A 20698-nucleotide genomic window follows, 5' to 3' on the forward strand; every position below is an offset into this window, starting at 1 on the left:
TTTTAAAGCCCTCGACTGTAGATGCACACACAACACTGTCTTCCAGGTGGTTCCAATTTAGTGTTTCCACAAAAAATGAATGTTTATACTGTTCAGTGTGAGCAAATGGAATGTTATATGAACGTGTGTTATATTAGATGTTAAATACATCCGTGTAGGCCTTTACTTTTATGCAGCGCTTATTTGATTGTTTAGTCAGGTAAAGATCAGGGTCCACTGCCGGCACCATACCCCCTGCTATCTTGTAGAGCATCACCAGTCTGTTGGATACACGGCGGTTCTGTAGGGGCTAAGTTCCAGTGTGTTAAGCATTTCTGTCACACAGCCTTCTTCCTTTGTCTTGTAGTTGTTTAGGATACGCTTCATCCTAAACAACTACATATAATTGAGCCATATTCTAATTGAGATCTTACGAGTGCAATAAAGGCAGTTTTCCGGCATTCTAGTGGACAATGTTGCAAGTTACGGCGAAGGTATCCAAGTGTAGAGCTTGCCTTTTTGCAGATGATTGCTATGTGGTTAGACCATGTTAAGTCATTTGATATAAGTAATCCAAGGTAACGTGTTTCAGTATAGTATTGTCGAGTTCATAAAAGTGGGATGATTTACTTTTGACACTTAGAATATAGCACTTTTTAGCATTAAATTTCATGCCCCATGTGGAGGCCCACTTTTCTAGTTCCGATAAATCGTTCTGGAGTTTAATGTGGTCTAAAGTGTTCTTTATCTGCCGATACAACAAACAATCATCCGCAAAGAGTCGAACCTGTGATTTGACGCTCAAAGGCAGGTCATTTATATGGCAGAGAAACATCAGCGGTCCTAGGACTGTTCCTTGTGGTACTCCTGAGTCTACGTGTATGCTCCTTGAGTTTTCACCTTCCAACACTACATTCATGGACCGGTCTTTCAAGAAAGATGACAACCACGCCAGGAGATGGCCTTTTACCCCGTAATGCGACATCTTCTGCAGTAGGCGATCATGGGGCACAGTATCGAATGCCTTACTAAACTCGAGTATAGCTATGTCCAGTTGATGTTTTTTTCAAAAGAATTCAGGAGGTCATGTAAGGTGACCATTAACTGCGTTTCAGTAGAGAATTCAGATCTAAAGCCATTGTTTAGTGATGTTAATACATTTTGTTTTTCAAAGTGATTCAGTAGGTGGCTACAGATAATATCACAGACTATAAGAAATAAAATTATAGGTCCGTGAGGTTGTCATACATTTCATGATAATGACATATATCTTTAAACGTAAAGTCGGAATGTGACTTGAACGACTTGACCGCCTGTGGTAAATCCCTCTTGTCCTAGTCCATCTTGGGTGTGTGTCCTTTCATATTGTTAAAACTTGCCAATTTGTTAGAATGAGCTTCCCATTTACAATATCTACTTCAGCCTGTGAGTAGGATTGCATTATTGATCCCAGCTACAGTATAGTTCCTAATTGTAGTTTCATACTGAATACTATGTTTCATTTAAAGTTATCCCTGTAGTATTGTTATTCAGTTGATGCTTTGGTATGGATGAATAAAGATGTACCTCCATTTGAGATCTTAATTATTAATTATGAACCCATTCCGCATGTTATTGTAAGAACTCAAGTAAAACAAACAACATAACAGCTTGCATTATTAAGTCTCATCTGGCGTCCCACAAGGACAAGAAAGAGTGCAGCAGCACCCGTCCCCTGCTGTTATTGTCTTTATTAAGTTATGATTTATCAGAAAGTCAACCTCATGGACCGTTAGATGCTATCTTGGAATACACAAATAGGCGACAAGACAAGAAACAATTAACACCCTCGACATTCTTCTTGGGAACCTCCATGGCCAATTGCTCAAGAACTTCCAAGGCACTCTGATGAACAAGTTTGGGTAGACCAAAAGCTGAATATGCTTTCGTCTAGGGACCATAATATACCTGGAAGAACATTAACTGGCCGGAAAGAACACCCCTCATCCCCTCGGCCTCCTGATTAGAATTACCCAGGTTCTTTAACGTGCACCAGTGTATAGATATGTCACACGGGAACCCATTAACGATCCTCCCGAGAGAAGATTAGTATTTTTGTAGTGTTGCGGCGGGAATCGAACCTAGCTGTGACCCCGGATTGACAGTCTAGTATATTAAAAAGGGACACTAGACCACGGATCCGCCACATCAGATCGATTCATATCCGTGTTGAGACATTTTGATGATTAATTTAACCATCAGTCTAAGTGGTTACTCGGGCGAGTCTACCTTGAAGGAAAAAAATCCCGTCATGACCTTGTAAAATCTTCTGGGAAGTGCATGGCTGCTAGAACCTGGATAATTATACAGTAATTTTGCAGGTGTCTGTGTTAAAAACTAGTTAAAATGTGTCAATGAACACGAACATTGCCCTTCAGATAACAACTCTCACGTGTATACAGTATTTAATAAGGCGAGAGTAGGATATTGTATATTAAAAATCTATTTTTAATCATCCAAATACCATAAAAAAGACCTCAAGTTCCTATATAAAGTAACTAGGTATTTCTGTGGATGACATAATTGAAACCGTACGTATGTTTGAAGATAATCCAGACTTAAAATCGCAAAGAGTAATAACAGGGTCATTCTTTGTTGATCGTCGTCAAATTTGGACATAAACCCTGGTTCCGTATTCACTAACGTTTGAGACACAGCCTTTCTAAAAGGATATACATGATCTTAATTGTAGTTATTTGTGACATAAAAAGTGTGATTAATCGTTAAACATTGTATTTGCAACATATATTTCCTTTTTCTTTCATAAACTGACTCGTACAATAAAATGAAGAACTACTATTTTGAGAAATGAGTCTCAAAAAACAGAATCGAAACGTTAGTGAATACTCAGTTTTGCCTTTTTAAAACATGATTGAAAACGTAGACACGATCTTTGCAGGACGTAATAGTCTGTAATTGCAGTACAAATTTCACTTGAAATTTATATGAAAACAGACCATTAAAATTCTGCTAGTTACTTTTTAGGTATACGATGAAAAAGACACAAGTGCTCCCAATTGAAAAGAAAATATCGAATCAGATGAAATTTTAAGTTAAAAAAAGCTGCTTTGCATTGAATTGAAACACAGCTAATCAAAACATATCAGCTAAAAGTCCCAGTAATAACACATTAATATTATTTTCTCTTATATCAGCTAATTTTTTTTAAACATTATATAAAACATATTTCTAAACCACCATACAATTGACCAATATCAATTGTTTGTTGCTTGCCAACATACATACATGTATATAGGTTAGCGCATCAACCCAAATCGTGCGCAGACTGTTGCTCCGAAAAGCGCCGTCTTGCACCCGATGTCTCGTTGCTCCGAAAAACACCGTTTTGCACCTGACGTTTTGTCTAAAAGACCATTGATCTCCTAAGCGTCTCTCGACATAGACGATTTTAAAGCGCAGAAATTTGAGAAATTTGAAGAAAATGAAATCGTTTACATGTTTTACAATGGTATGTTTACGACCGTGTCTTACATTTAGAATAGTTTCAAGTAGTTCATTTAGTTATCGAGACCGGATGCACCGTGGCTTCAGTGCATATACAATTTCTGCTTCTTCGGTCCATTCTGAATTTCTGTTTTCTTTCTACTTGTGGAATGATGTTCTGCGTCCCTTTTCAGGGAGTATCCCATTACCGCAAATGACAAAACAATGCCAACTGTGTACACATACATAGTTTTTTCTGGGTCATGTAGTGAGTGATTAAGAACCAGCTACCAAGCTCCCATGTTTACAAGTCATTGAAAACAAATACCAAAACATCATCAAATTTGAGTTTGACCTGTCAATGAAATATATATAAGAAAGATATGAGAACAAACAAGAAGAAAACAGAAGTTAAAAAGTGTGAAATCATTTACAACCAAAATGCCCAAACACGAAAAATCAGTATTGAGTATGCTTGTGTAACGGTCCGCTGTATGCGGCGGATTAGCTACAATAATGAGCAATCAGGGATACTTTTTTATTATTTTGACATTTCATGTGTATCCCTGTAACGCTACAACTCTCTACCATTTAACACTGGGCGAAAGAATATATAGTAATATTATGCATCGATGTTGAATAATAATGATATAATTGTTACAAATGTACCTGACAGTGATCTTATCTGGATTAAATTTGTCGTTAAGAGTCGTTATTTTAACATAAATATACTCTGGGTCACGAAATGATCGTTGCAGCCCACCATTTTGTATAAATGTTGATTTTTATCGAATAAATTTGTACCCATCCGTCAATGATAGATAACCCTCAGACGTGAAGTCACAGTTATCCTAGCTTATCTATGTATTGAGCAGAGCAACACAACCTGTGTTCAAAATAAGGGTGATACCTAATTTGTCTGTTTGTATAATGTTAAATAGAAAATTACATTAATTTCAGAGGATAATTAATAAATATTATTCTCACAGTAAAGCCATCATCATTCTCATAATCATCATCATGTAATCATCATCATCACCGACATAATCATCATCATGTTATCAATCCTGTAATCATCATCATCATCATCATCATGCAGCAGCAGCTGCAGTAGCATTGACAATATAACTATGTACAAGAAAACTTCGCATGCTATCTGAACTCTTTCTTTTTAAGGAGTCCACATATACTCCAACTATAAGAATAACTTGCAGATGTTTTATATAGTTATAAGATAACTTTTCAACAATTAAAACATACATACAAAAAAAAATGCATATCACATATATCATGTCACAGAAATACTGAAGCGGTTCGGATGTGGATGGAGTCAAAATATCAAAAACATCTTCAATGTCATCACCAGATCGTTACTTAGTCACCAATGGTGTTCTTTTGTACCCTTTGGCTCTTGGAGAAATTATCTTTGAACACGTAGCACACTGCATTTTTTAAATATTATCCATTCAATATATTTCTAATATAATATTATTCCGATTCTAAGAAATCTTAAAGGAACATGAAAAAATAAATAATGTTCAATGTGATCACCAAGATGAAAACAATCGGTGCAGGTATCAGCATCAAACAATTTTGGCATGTGAAGCGAATACTCTCCAGTGTTCATTTTTTGGCGGCTGCTTCTTTAATCACTCGGTACCACTTGGCCATTTGTAGTGGCCAATCTTTTTGTATGATAAGCCCGCCGCTGGCTAACAGTTCCATGTATGTTGATAGTTTAGTTATTGATTGGATTCAAGATCATGTGCATATCAGTATGACTGTAATAAAGCTATATTAAACCATCCCGTTTTGGGTCTGTTAAATACCTTAACAAGGGTCTGTAAAATCTACATATATGTATTAACTTGATACGTAGTATGTAGAAAACAATGTTGAAGCCCTAAATGTGCGGTATCACGGTGGAACGTGAACTATGTGCTTACTCACTGAATTTTGACTACATCTCCCTTTATAACCTTTATTGATACATTCAAATACATATTTGATAAACAAATGTAATGCATAGGCGAATAAGCTTTGTTCTCCCAACTCGACACATCAAACACGTTAGTGTTCAGCGCATTGAAATGGTTTCATTTAAAACAGTGTTATTTAACCGAACCTATTAACGACCAAAACATTCGAAATCCTTTACCCCGTTTCATACATGTACACAACCTGTCAGATTTGTCCTAGATTTACAGATTAATGGATACAATCGATGCATGTAAGTGCATTATGGTATCTGAACATGTGTTTTCGGCATAATGACATAAATAAATATGTGTTTAATAGTAGGCAATGATATTTTAGTAGAAATTTGAATTTATAACGAAGATAATTTAAAAATTGTGGCCGCGAGGATTCTCTGCGCAAGCACCGCTTGCTACTTTTTGCTGGGATGGTGGACGTCACGAGTCTGCCATAGTCTTAAAATCGTCAAAAGACTCGTTGACGGCCATTTAGGTGGACTAGCGGCGGATGTGCTTTCTACGATTGGCTAAACCGCCAATTCTGCTCGGTGACGTCATTACATTGTAGACGTGTTGTAACTTTTTACGCCTGGCGAAATGAATGCGAAGCAGTAAGCAATCTACACACAGGAATTCCGACTGCATCCAAAATGTCGATGCATTCGAAGCTGACAGTGTTTGGTTTAAGAGAAAACAAATCCAAATCATCAAGTAATCCGAACAATGAACCTGTGCAAATTTAAGGCGATGAAACAACCAGTGCAAAGATTAAGATTTTCATCCCAGAATAGACACATTAGCAAGTTCACAAGCAGGCGTCTGGTCAAAAACGTTCAAAACAGGATGATAATTGACTATTACATGAAACAACATGAGACAGACGTTGATGAAGTCATCCGAAGGGCAGTTCAGAAATGTAACCTGTAGAGAATAGACTTTGATTGACAGGTTTTGAAATAGTTGTTAAGTTGTAACTTCAATACAAAACTTACAATTTGTTTTAATGTAACTTTTCAATATTTTTTTTTTAAATATTTATTTCATACCCCCAAAAATTGGGGTACCCAGGGGGTAAGTTTACCCTTGAAAAAATAGTAAGTGGGAACTCTGAATTTATGTCAACCCAGGGTCATCCTTTTGTGACCCTATTAGCTTGACTAAAGTGACCTACTTTTAACAAAACCTCTACCCAAACAATTTTCAAATAAACTAGGAATAGAACGTAATTTTAATTATTTTCAGTAAATCAAGTGTGGGTTAAAACATGCAGAATAATAGGGGCAATATTCAGTTCTGCTTACGCCAAAAAAATACCCGTGTTTCCGGTTACATGCCAAAAAAAATAGGGTCAGTAGGTCAGATTTTATTCCATTTCAAATAACAGAATCATGCAAAATTCTGTTGCATCTGATCAACTATCTTATATCTAAGCATTTTGTAATTCACAAAAAGAAAGCATCGTTAATTAAATTTCTGAAATTATTACCTTTCCTTTGACTTATTATTAGCCCATAGCGGACATTTAACTCCAAATGGCTTTTAGCAGAGCAGGGGTAGGGACCAGGGCTTCTAAAAACCGGCAATTTGCCGGTCTGGACCGATTTTGACCCAGCCAGACCGATTTCAGTTTCAAAAAGTGTAAAAAAAATCGGTCCGAAATATTCACATTTTTTTTATAATTTCGGTCCAAAACGACTACTGTAGGCCAGTAAAAGTTGCAGAAATTGTAATACACAAATATTCATGGGTCATTCACACAGTCAAAACTACCCCCAATAGGTCATAAAAGTGACTTAGTTACCATGTGACTAATGCGACCAGCTGCTTTTTCCGCTACACTGATCACTCTATAGCTTATCTGTTATTTAGCAGACGCTTGCAATCGGTTCAATCACATGTATTGGTAGGTCGCAGAAGACACAATTAAACAAACTATGTGTTAATTGTGTGCCTGCAGCTATCCTGATTAAGTGTTAAAATCGGTCCATATTTTCACATTTCAATATGAATGTACTATGTTGTCGTCGATCAATACATGATATATCCGTTTGTTGAGTACCAAACTGTTAAATTTAAATTGTTCTTTTAAATTGCATATGTCATTGTTAATCCGAACCTAGTCATGTATAGGATATCAACAGCGACACGCTTGATTAACTACATAGTCTGGAAGCTGAGTGCGCCGCTTACGTCATTATACCCCCCAAAACAAAGTTTGGGGGGGTATACTGGAATCGGGTTGTCCGTCTGTCTGTCTGTCCGTCTGTCCGTCCGTTTTTTTTTGTCCGGGATTCATCTTTGTCGTTATTGAACAAATCTTTTTTAAACTTTCAAATATTAATGACCATGATGTAAACCTGTGCCTCCGTGGATTTGGTCAGAGTCGCATGATCCTGAGTGGAGTTGTGGCCCCTTAATGAGTTAAATTGGGCAAAATTAGCTTTGTCCAGGATTCTTCTTTGAAGCTATTGAGCAAATCTTTTTCAAACTTTCAAATATTAATGGCCATGATGTAAACCTTTGCCTCCATGAATTTGGTGGGAGTCACATGATCCTGAGTGGAGTTGTGGCCCCTTAATGAGTTAAATTGGGTAAAATTAGTTTTGTTCGTCCTACTCCTTCGTCATTTTTGAATGAATCTTTTTCAAACTTTTAGCCATGGTGAGAACATTTGCCCCTGTGATTGTGGTTGGAATCACATGATCATGTCTCCAATTATGGCCCCTGAATAAGTTAAAATAGGCAAAAATTATACAGCTTTGTCTAGCCTAATCCTTGGTCATTTTTTCTCATTTTTTCTATAAATCTTTTTCAAACTTTCAGATGTCAATGACCATGATATGAACTGTTGAATATGTGATTTGGTGCACCTGTATTAATCAGAATGTTTGCATGGCCTTAAAAAGACCTTTAATTGATTTTGTCCTTAAAAAGACCATCAAAAGTCCTGAAGTTAGGTGCATACAGGCCTTAAATTTGTTACAATATTCGCTTTGGTGGCCTACTCCTTTGTCATTTTTCAATATATTTTTCTCAAACTTTCAGCTATCCATGACCATGATGTGAACCTTTGTATATGTGATTTTGTGCACCTGTATTATTTCCTTGGTACTCATGTGTGGGGGGGAGGTGGTGGGGGTGGGTAAACAGAAATTGGGTTGGCAGACTGTCAAATTCACCCGTCCACAGACAGGGAAGGGTTGGGGGGTATTCGTTAGCCTTTGGCTTACAGTTCTAGTTTTAATTCGCAGTAATGAAGAAATGGTTGTCGATATCACACTTATAGCTTGAAGCCCCGATCATAAATCTAGATATATATTATTTTTTAAGAGAATCAGTTGAATGTTGACCCACTGTAAATGCATTAATTAAGGAAATGAATCATAATACTGTTTCACTTTTTGTCGTCTGACCGCTTCCCGACAGCCACAGTTATTTACGATCGCAGTCATTCTTATTAGAAACGATGCAGAACTCGATGAGAATCTCATTTAATTAAGCTTGTCTCAATGGCTATCTGAATCGGCTATGTGGCTCTAGAACCCTCTTAGGAATTGTGATATCGCGAAAAATATTGACAGAAAAGACATCGCGAATTTGTGTGACAATTCTAAATAAACAGACCTTTGAACAGGCCTTTCTTATTTTATTTTAATTTTTTTGTTGTGGGGGGGGGGGGGGGGGGGGGGTTGTCGCCGGGTCCAGACCGATAATGGCCGGGTCCGGACCGATTGAGGTTCCAAAATTTTAGACGCCCTGGTAGGGACAGTGTGAAATGTTCGCCATACTCTGCTTTAATGTTCATTGCTGTTGAAAAAAGATCTCAGGCATTTTATTCCCCCAAGATGCAGCCATTTTGTTTTCCTATTGACAAAGCGTCTCTGTAATACAGATCAGGAATAAGTGTTTATTCTCCGGATCGCAAAGGACCCAGGACCAGAAACATAGAAAATTTGACGATGTATTTAATTTTTGAATTTTTACCTTTATGTCCAATAAAGGATTAGGTTCGCCGAGGAAAAAATAGGGTCGTTCAGGTTACCGGAAACACAAATATTTATTTTTGGCCTTAAGTTAGTTATAGGTATGGTGTTTTCTTCCAAGAATGATAAAGGGTTTGGTAATTTTTTTTACTCAAAAGGGCATAAAGAAGTGCAAAAATGTTTATAATTCACCTCAAATGGCATCCTGGTTGAATCATAATCAATATAAACCATTAAGAATGCAAGCTTTTTAAAAAAAAAGGTCTATAAAAGTGCACACTGCTTGTAAAGAAGAACAAAATAAACCATCTGATACAAATCCTGTACCATACCACAAAAAGTCCTTTTGAGGGTAGCAAAAAACTTCTCTTCAACTTCAGTTCTGTGACATTGTTTTTCTCCTAAGCAACCAATGAAATGAATAAAAAGCAATGACGTCTGAACATTTAAAACAATCAGAATTGCGTAACCATGGTAATAAATGTACTTTTAAGAAGCATCAAGTGCAGGGGCCAAATATCATTCAGGATAGGGTACAAATGTGACATTCAGCTATGTTGTTTATTAATTGGCTTGAGTTAAACAAATTCAATATGCTGACATTCAAGAACAACCTGATATTTAAAATCACTGCCTTTTATGAACAATTTGCTTTCACAAAATAGAATGTTGATGGAAAAACTCTGAAAATCGTTCTGACTGTATAGCGGTATCGCCCAATCTACAATTCATAAGGGAAAAACTGATAGTTATAGTTATAGATAAAGCATAAAGTTTCGATGTCACAAATTATTCTTTTATCAGGAAAATTTCTCAAATAAACAATCCAACTTTTGTCAACTGGACGATGTGTTTGATTGTCTTTGAGATGAGCAACTCATTTTTTTGAAGAAAAATAGAGCTGATAACATCACCTTTTAGACACCTATCAATTAGTGTGACATATTGGGTGTTAAACTAAGAGAAACAATGCTGTCATTTTATGTAGAGATGTACAACAAGATTGATTCCCCTTCTACTCAAAGCATCAACCAAAAAAATCCATGAAAATCTGTTCATTTTAAAATTGTTTTTAGCAGTTTCCTTTGTCAAGCTGTTTGCTGATCATATATTTATATAATTTTGAAATAGTAAATGCTGGACAATATATGAGTATACTTGTTAATTCTTTAATTTTAAAATATAATTGAATAAAAGTGAGTATTATCCAATAACGTACAAAACTGTTTGGTTAATTATTGAATAAATTCTGAGCAGCCCACTATTATATAATTGTATGTTGACTTTTAACAAGTTATCTGACATCCAACTGCTGCCAGTGACCAGATTGATTGTGTGTTTAACCCTTTACTTCATAGATACGCAATTTTACTTATCTATCCATAGCTTCATAGATACGGATCTTAACGTTTTATCCATAGCTTCATAGATACGTAATCCTACGTATTCGTAATGTAGGGGCATTTATTTTCATACCTGATGCTTGTTTATGCGCTATAAATTCATATTCATGAAGTATAAACATCGATAAATACAATGCACTAAAAAAAAAACTATGTTACTATTTAAAGAATTTCGGAAAATCGCAAAATAAGGTCACTGGTATCAAAGATGCGTAAAACGTTGACTGCGCAGGTTTGTGGGCATTCCTGTCTCGTTTTCCTCGTGGAAATTTACACAATACTGCAAGTTATAATTAACTACCAATAATACAACTATATTTTATTGATCACGCGCCTGACGTCACAGGTCATGGTTCGAAAACGTGTCAAAATGTCGGCCATGTTGGATAAACAAAAAATCATCTGGCTTGTATAAACAAAGGCCATAAATCATTATATGGGACATATGTGTCACTTCTGTTTCGCTAATCCGGTCATAAAAATGCGCATCTGCTTCTACAAATTGAAAGTAAGTACAAATGTGTTATAAAATAATGACTATCCCTATTGTTAAATTTTGACATGACCCAATTTAACATCGATCAGCTGTTGAAACACGTGTTTTCGAATACACAAGAATGCAATGTAGAGCTAATTTCTGCCCTTGTTAACTTCAGTTTAAAACAACATTCCTGAATAATGTCATTTATATTTCAGTGTTTGTCTGATGAATCGGAACATTCTGGCTTCAATTAAAATGAGTTTGAGACATTGAGTACGACGTCGAGAATTCAGACCTCGGCGTCACGCACACAAGGATACGAGCAATGAGGATTTTTAAAATCAAACCCAAATGACAATACATGGACATGCAATAAACGATATAAATTTAGTAAACAATAGCATGCAGGCCTCATGTAGTAGTTGAATAATAACTTTATTTGTTCATTGTAGTGTTAAATAACCGAAAGTTATAAGTACTGTGACTGTTGATCAACTTTTTTTTTTTTCTGTATCATATATATAAATATACCGTGCTTCTTTGTTGTGAACTATTTTTTAATTCTGTCCATCTTTGTTTCAATTCAGGTTGCATTAAATGAATTATAAAAATATGTTGTTTATATAATATTTCGTGTTATGTTTGATAAATAAAAGTGTAATAAAAATTAATTTTCATCAAATTTGACATATTTTTCTGTTTGTTTATGAATATCATGCGGAAATAATTAAGATAACAAAATAAAATTTATATGACTGGATTGGAAATTTAATTCTCTATAAACTTTACATTGATGACTTATTGATTAAACCAAAAGAAATACTAAGAAAATAGGTTTGTAATACATTAGGGTTAAAATTCCAATAATATCAATAATCTCCTATGAAGTAGGGGTACTGATATGAACTGATAAGCCATGAACTGGCAGCCTGAAATGGCTTAGGTTTACATGAAGTAAAGGGTTAACAAATATGCTATCTGAGGACGAACAGAACATGACTCACAACAAAAACACTGGGATCAATAGGCATTTGCTTGAAAATATCTGAACTGTTCTGACAGTGTTTACAAGTGTGTTGCAATGTGATTATTTTACAGTGAGTTGCTGGAAGTTTTTGATGTTATTATTTCATTTCTGTTTTATCATACATTCTGTTGGAAGCATACATTATTGAAGTATTTAAAGATCTATGCACTCTTACTTCCAGATAAGATTTACCACAATTAATAATATTGTTTTGATATTCAAAATACATAGTTACAATCTTGTTATCAGTACATAATATTTTCAATAAATGCAATATTTAGTAAGTAGTTAAAGGTTTATCAGTCATAAATGATAATCATAAACAATTAGGATTAAGTTTAAATTGATAGGTCTGCTAAATTGTTGATATAAGATACCAGAGATCTATAGATTTCATTCTGGAAACACACCCTGCAGTTATGCAGCAGGTTTCTGTAATGTTTGTTGAATTATTGATAACTGGAATAAGATGACCTGATAATATTCAAGCAATCAAGCTTAAAGCTAAATAATAAATTGAGGTTTAAGTGCAAGACAGAATATGTTCAATCCTGTGATTGTTCATTTGTTGTGTCTGAAAGTGATGTATCATGATCAGATATTTTGATGGTAAAACAATTTCCTATCTTGTAACTGTTGTGTAAGTAATTCATCTGGATATTTTTGTAATAATATACAAGTTTCATCCAAACCAAAGGTTAGTTTGAATATTTCTGTCTACTTGAATGGAGACTGTGCAAAGCAGCTTGAAATTTATTAAACTATGATTATAGTGTTTTGTGTCGCCTGCGAAAGTCAGCAGACATGTAATTGGATTACTTTAACAGAAACTGGTGTTGTACCACTTCGGTTTGAACATATATTACTTTTGAACGATCTGAGAATTTAAACTTGGTTTTCACACTGGTCACTGTCAATAGATGATCTCTATTGATTTTTGGGGTCAGTAGATCAAAAGCATGGTGACATTAACTAGGAAAATTATGGGCACCACATCCAATTCACGGAATTCTAGTTATTAGATTGGATTTTGATATTATTTAACTTGTGTTTGTTTAATGACCATTGTTATTGTATCAACTCCAAACTGTAAATGATGCCTTTTACGGTTTAACTCTAATTTTCACATAGAAAACGGTGTCTTACATCATGCTCAGTATACAATATATGGATAAATATGCTGTAAATATTGACCATGTACACAGTAGTGCATCTTTATTTGCTCAGTTCTCTTTGAAACCTGTCTGGCTGTTCATGGGAGTGGTTTTCAAGTGCTACATTTTTGTGGATAATCAATTATCATTGACAATTTATGTATTTCTAGTGGTATCAAAAGTTCAAAGGCATGTGGCTTTTTCAATTTTGAGATTTAAGGCAGGTAAGTTTATTTTTGGGAAGTATATTACTATTTTATGTACATTAATTTACACACAATATTGCTATTAATTTTTGTATGGTAGGTGTTTTGAAAGATTGCAAGTAGTTGAGTTGGTATTCTTGCATACAGGACATGTTTCCAGTCATGTGACCAGTGCTGGAAAAAACGTCTTACACCCACCATGTAAGATGAGTCACACGCAACAACGTGCCACTTGTAATTTCTTTTATTGTAAGGTTTATGAAAAGTAATTTATGCCATTTTAATAAAGCGCAATCAAATATATAAGCATGAAAAACTTAATAAAAAGTGAAAATAAATAATTGTAAAAATGCAATTTTTAGAGGAACTATTTGGCGTCAAAAGTGGTTTAAAATTACTGTGCTTTATGACGTCAGTCACAAATAGATAATTTTAGATATGCAAGAAAAATTTCAATTATGCTTTTCGGGTCCGGATCAAAAACTTGTTAACTTGTCAAGCCTCATTACCAGCTTATGCACATGCCCTTCGGACAGATTATTCTATCTGTACCACAAACACATGATAGATACTTATAATAATAAGGTTTCGTCTCTTAATTTTTAAAAGCAATAAGTTTATACACTGACAATTTTGTATTTTATGCCCTTAGGCCTTAGCGGTGGGGATATTAAAATCACCCCGCCCATGCACCCTTAATTATGAAAATCGCAAGCTAGAAGACGAGCTTGTCAAGGGATCGTACGATCAACTTCCCAATCTAGTTCGCGAGCAAGCGCGCCCGAGCTTTAAGCTATTATGGGCCGTAATTGAAACAAATACCAGCTCGTACGTGTTCGTTTAAGCTCGTACACGCTCAAAATTAAGATAGTACAAGCTTAAAAACAAGATCGTACAAGCTCGTCACGAGCAGCTTTACGAGCTTGACAAGCTTGTTACATTTCACGTCGCGAGCTTGTACAAGCTCGTCATGAGCAGCTTTACGAGCTTGTATGAGCAATATTACGACCTTGATAAGCTCGTTACAATTCACTTCGCGAGCTTGTGCAAGCCTATCTTAAGTTTAAATAAGAGGACCCTGAATTATTCACCTAACCTTATTCTAGCCCCTGGCGTGTGCTTTTTAAGAAAAACAAACTATTCATGAATGACAATTTGGACAAATCATGTTCATGAACTCCCACTTAGTTAATGAACTCGACAGTTCATGAACATGATTTTTTTCAAAATGTCATTCATGAACTAAGTTCATGAATAGTTAATGTTATTCGCAACAGGGTAATAATTTCACCATTACTACACGTCCATTTATAACAGTTTTAATTTTTTATGACACTTGACACAATTAGAAAGGAGTCATTGAATTGCTCATTGCAGTCCTTGACATTTACATCTAGTCTCTGTATAGTCTATAGACAGGTCCATTTTCCTTAAATACACTTGATGAGGAAACGAATCTGCGAAAAGCTTTTTTGCAGTCATTCTTCTCGTGCTTGTTTTTGTTGAAGTGTTCTTTCCTTAACTCTGGAAGCTTTTGTCTGAGACTTTGACATCCATCTTCCAACCTGAAAAATATTTATTTTTTTATTTGTACTGCCAAATTTTCCAATAACTAACGGCCAGTTGGTTATCAAATCAGTGCGAATTAAGAATTCAATGTCGCAGGTATATAAATTAATGATAGATTATTGTATTTGTTCAAACTAAAGTGCTCAAATTTATTGAGTCTTATTTTTTTTAAATATTTTTATAAGTGTTTGTCTGTTACAAATAAAATACACTCCACACATCCACCATATTGTTTTCAAAATCAGAATGAAAATCTTACCATGGGAATTGAAAAATAGTCTACTCACTGATGGATTTGGCAATTTACAGCTTTGAATGTTTTTCTCCTTCACTGGTTGATTCTTTAGTGGACTGATGATTTTTTTGTTAGCTCCTTTAGGCCGGCTAAAATAGACGAAACAACATTTCAGACACTAAACCATAATTTGCTTGCATAGTGGTTTTTTAAAAGGTCAAGGGTCAGCAGCGATGCAAAAGCCCATTGAAGGACCAAACTTTAAAATGTTAAAAAAAAATCAATTTCTACTTAGTTTTGAGGTTCAATATTTCACAAGCATGCATGATTCATACCCATTTATCCATTGCAACATGGAAATCTTACCATGTGCTTTAAAAATAGTCTACTCACTGATGGACTTGGCAATTGGCAGCTTTGAATGTTTTTCTCCTTCCCTGGTTGATTCTTTTGTGGACTGATGATTTCTTTGTTAGCTCACTTAGGCCGTCTAAAATAGACGAAACAACATTTCAGACACTTAACTATAACTTAATACACCAAAACATGTTGCCAACAAAACTATATAAGGACTTTTTAAACGTTTTAGTTTTTGACCTTCCCCACCCACTTTTGGATCGCTGCCGGACATTTATGGCAATTGATTCTTTTTTTTAGACAAAAATAGCCTACTTACATTAAGTAACACATATAATAGCTGTTAAAATATATAACAATGAAGTATTAGCTGTAGGCTAGTCACAAACATTCATTTAACTGTGTTTCTACAAAAACGTATTTCGTACGTTTGTCGCGAAAATGTATTACAACAAAACATATTTGCTCATTTCTTTAAAATGTTGCTATGTTATTTTAAACAATAATGTTAGCGTAAAAGATCCTTATAAATGTAATTGAATTATACCCCTAACTTTGCTTGAACTTACCTTTAATAAACGAAACAACACTTCAGTTTATTTGGCGCATTATTTCGACAAACATTTTCGACTTTCCAATAGACCATAATCCTTTGCGGTCCAGGGTGACTTCCGGTTTATTTCCGGGTTATAACGAAGTACAATAACAGCGATAAATACGGACTAATTATCATTCCAGGTTTGTTATAATTTATTTATTTATATTAGATTTGTCATTTTAATGAATTTATATTACATTATTGTGATATTATTTGAATGACATTTGTTATTTGAGCTATAAATCGCTTGACTGTTTACCTGGACAGTTAGTTCTGGTGGGTGGGGTAGATGGTTCAGAAAAGACTGCGGTACTATTCTTATTGGAGTATTATTAACAACAAATAATTCTCATCTATTCTAAAAGATTTGTTTGAAAATCAATAAAAATAATACATTAGTCTGTTTTACTTGAAAATCAATACAAATAATACATTAGTCTGTTTTACTATCTGACCATCAAAATCTATTATAAGGAATCTGTATGTACATGACCAGGTATAACTAATAGTCTTATGAATGAACATATATAAATCCTCATCAATATAAGGTATGATATTTATAATGCTTTGTGTATTTTATTACTATGTAATAAACATTTTACTTAGAAAGAGTAATTATGTCATGCTGTCACCTGTGTAGTCTTCTGAATAATTTGTTACTAGTTAGTTATGTTTAAATATTATGATGGCCACAGGACTAATCACATACACCCAGGCCTGCACTTAAATTGTCCAGATTGTCTTAAACCCCATCCATAAATAAGTCTGAGAGTTATTTACTTTTTTTATAAAAAATATACTTTTATGTTCCATTCCTTTCTTTACAGATATTATTCAAATATGCTGATGTTATCTTCTGAGATCATTACTTTCAATGAAGAACATCACTACAATTGGTTGGACTGCTAGATTGGTAGCAACGTGATGGACAGCTAGTGCCTGTTGAAACACTAATGTTGGTTGGGCATCTATTGCTTACTGGGCCGCTATATTGGATGGACCATACGTGTTGATTGAACAATTATAAATGGTTGGACCGGAAGTGTTGGTTGGACCACCAGTGTTGTTTGGACTGCTTGTTGGACAGAATGTGTGATGGACAACTAGTGTTATTTGAATCACTGTTGGATAGACAGTTATTGTTGTTTGGACAGCTATAATCAGTTGATTTACAAGTTTTGGTTGAACAATATTTAATGGAAGCACAAGTGTTGGTTGGACTGCATTTAATGGATGGATATCTACTTGTGCCTGATTTGACCAAAATGAAGTGATGATTGAACTGCTACTGTAGGTTGTCAGGTCATATTGGTTGGATTCCCATTGCTAGTACTTGTTGGATCTTTTTGTTGGTTAAATTAACTGTTGTTTTTTGAGTGTTATTATTAATGATATTCATACATGTATAATATGTTACGTGCTTAGTATTCAACACTTATGATGATGATTATTATTATAAGAGATATTATTATTCAGTAATCATAAATAATTATAAATATATATATTTAAATAAAAAAAATTATGTCCTTGTACTTAAGTTATGTTTTACATTTACAATGTGCATCATAATGTTTTATCATATGAACAACTCTTTTTATAGATATTTAAATAAATATTAATTCTGTACAACCATTTTTTGTTTCTTTTGCTCTATTTTGTTACAGAAATGATAATTTGTCATAAAAAAGCACAGCAAAAAAAAGAGCTCATGGTGTTCATTATATGCTGATTCTCAAAATTACCTCCGCAAGTAAAGAGCGTTTCGTATTAAATGCGCATACGTTAGAATATGACTATTTTGTAAATATTCGAGAGACAATCGATTACAAGCAAATCAATTGCATTTTTCCCCATTCTCAGAGATCATGGTCCATCTAATTTTAAATTTACTTGAAAGATCTTTATTTTGACCTTCTTGTTCTTTAATACAGTGCTCAGGTTTGTAGATGTAGGACCATCTATTGCAGTTAACGATAGACCACTGTACATGTATAAATTGTACATATGTACTTTATTTTAAATTTAGTGATGTGGAAATATTTTTCAGATTTTGTATTTAACAATGTAAAATCTTTATCAAAGTAAATCTTTATTGTTTCAAATATGTTTGTCTTTTTTAAAATGTATTTTCATTGTTACTAATACTGCCAAGTCAGCAGATATGAAATGACTTATTTTTAACAACTTTGACAGAGTATCAAAAGCACATTTGAAGCTCCTTAAAGACATGTCCTAGCTGTATTGATAAGTTGCAGTAGCACAAATGAAGTATCAGCTGATCTTTTAAACAAAAACATAAAGTGAGAGAAGTAGCATTGAAGTCTCTAGCACAAAATACAATCAAAATGAAACACATTAGAAGCATTGGTGCTTCAAATGAAGCACACTGACACATATTCAGAATTAAGCGCATTAGAAGTTGGTGGGGGCTTCACCTGCAGTTCAAATAAGTACACATGAAGTCCCTAGTACTTCATTTGGAGCACAGGTCTTGTTTTAAGAAGTTCTGTTTAAATACAGAAGAAGCATATTAAAAGTAGGGGACTCCTATGAAGCAGGAGACTGCTTTTGTGGCTGGGAATGCTCCATTTTCCACAATCTTTGAAAAGCCAGTTATATAATGATTTATTTCAATTTCCCTTAACATTTTATCAACCTTTTCATCATAAAATTTAATGTTTGTGAATGATGATGAGTTGCTCATCATAAGCATGTAATGCCCAATTTTCAATAGTGTCATCAAAACATTTGTGTTACAGGTGCACCAAAGGGTAAAGCTAAATGGAGAATACCCTTTTTTCAAAGTAAATGCCCAGAAATGGTGAATTAATCGTAGGTCAGCATGGTAATTGAATCGTATCCGAGTTGACTTAACGATTAATGATTAGGCTTAGAATCTGCCTGTTGCAAAAATATTTTAATTTTGAGCTCAGCTTCTCAAAGAAACGGCTAGCTCTCCTGTCTCGCCTCAGTGTCGGCGTATACACATCCCACCGTGGTAAACTTTTTCTAACCAGTTCACTTTTTCTCATAACCATAACAGATATTGCTTTGAAACTTGCAATGCTTGTTTGCCATCGTTACCTTTTATCACAGACAAGAGTACAAAACTTTGGATTAGGATTTGACTGAATTATGCCCCTTTTTGGTATTGCAATTCAAAAGTGGAGCGTGCTGTCCTCCACAGCTCTTGTTATTTATTTTTTCCTCATGTCACATTTTCTTAAAAATGGATAATACAAGTTGTGTTTTGTTAACTTACAAAAAAGGGTGTTTTTTTTTAAAGTTTGTGATTTTATTTTTAAATAATGATGTAGACCTTACAATTCTGAATATTTTGGTACCCATTGTTATAGTATTGAAATAATAAAATCTTGAGAACATGAATTTGGTGATTTTTCTGATATTTTATGGACTTAGTCTTTTTTCAGAGTTTGTTAAAATTTCTAAGTTCTTATAGCTTGCTCCATATAATATAAATTGTGGTCCAAGCTCGTGCAAGCTCGTAAAGATAGCAAGCTCGCACGAGCTTGCTCTTGTCAAAACCTTGCGCGATCTCATACAAGCTTGTACGAGCAAGCAACAGGGGAAATTAAGATTGTGCAAGGTCGTAACGAGCTTGTCGCGAGCTCGTACGATCTTATTGAAAGAGCGGATTTTCATAAGGGCATCCATCCTTCTTTCCTTGTCTGGAAAAATTACTTGGCACATGATTATTTTATACTTTATTTCTCTCTACTTCTGTCCTTAACTTTATATGTTTATGAGGTAAACTTAATAAAAAACTGCTATGCTTTTAAAAAGCATAACAAGAATTTTATGCCTTATTTCATAGATTTTAAAGACCTTATTTTAATATAGACATTAGTAGAACTTATAGGACCGTGATCTTAACGGATGCCTTCACACTTACATAGGGCATTCAAGGAGCATACATCACTCCCAGTGATACTTCTTATTACAATTTAACTTTGTCATGCAGGGAGGGATTTTAAAATTGTTTGGCACATGTGTTCAGCACATAAAGATGACATGCCAGTGATGCCACATGGAGACCCCCGTCCATACCTCAAAAGTCAAGGTCACACTTACAGGTTTATCGTAGGGAATGCTACCTTAATACTTTGTCATGCACAGAGGGATTTTTAAATCAATTCGTACATATGTTTGACATATAAAGACGACATTTCCCGTTCAAGACCCACATCCATACCTCTTACTTATCACTCCCCTATAGTTGCAGCCCC

At 34.6% G+C, this 20698-nt stretch overlaps 1 protein-coding gene and 1 long non-coding RNA gene across 2 annotated transcripts in view; one reads left to right on the forward strand and one right to left on the reverse strand.

Moving 5' to 3' along the window:
• The first annotated feature begins 3396 nt into the window (after positions 1 to 3396).
• The window catches only part of LOC128233989 (uncharacterized), a 61902-nt gene continuing 44600 nt past the window's right edge, over positions 3397 to 20698 (forward strand). Inside the window, exon 1 of the mRNA XM_052947905.1 lies at positions 3397 to 3487. The gene's annotated coding sequence lies outside the window, so the exon portion shown is untranslated. The remainder of the gene's footprint in view (positions 3488 to 20698) is intronic.
• Positions 14996 to 16543, reverse strand: LOC128233990 (uncharacterized). Its single transcript, XR_008260839.1, has 4 exons — positions 16423 to 16543; positions 15890 to 15986; positions 15549 to 15645; positions 14996 to 15257 (listed from the first exon to the last, which is right to left on the reverse strand). It is a non-coding gene; the product is annotated as an uncharacterized LOC128233990 (long non-coding RNA).

Source organism: Mya arenaria, chromosome 5, assembly GCF_026914265.1.
Source record: "Mya arenaria isolate MELC-2E11 chromosome 5, ASM2691426v1".
NCBI lineage: Eukaryota > Metazoa > Mollusca > Bivalvia > Myida > Myidae > Mya > Mya arenaria.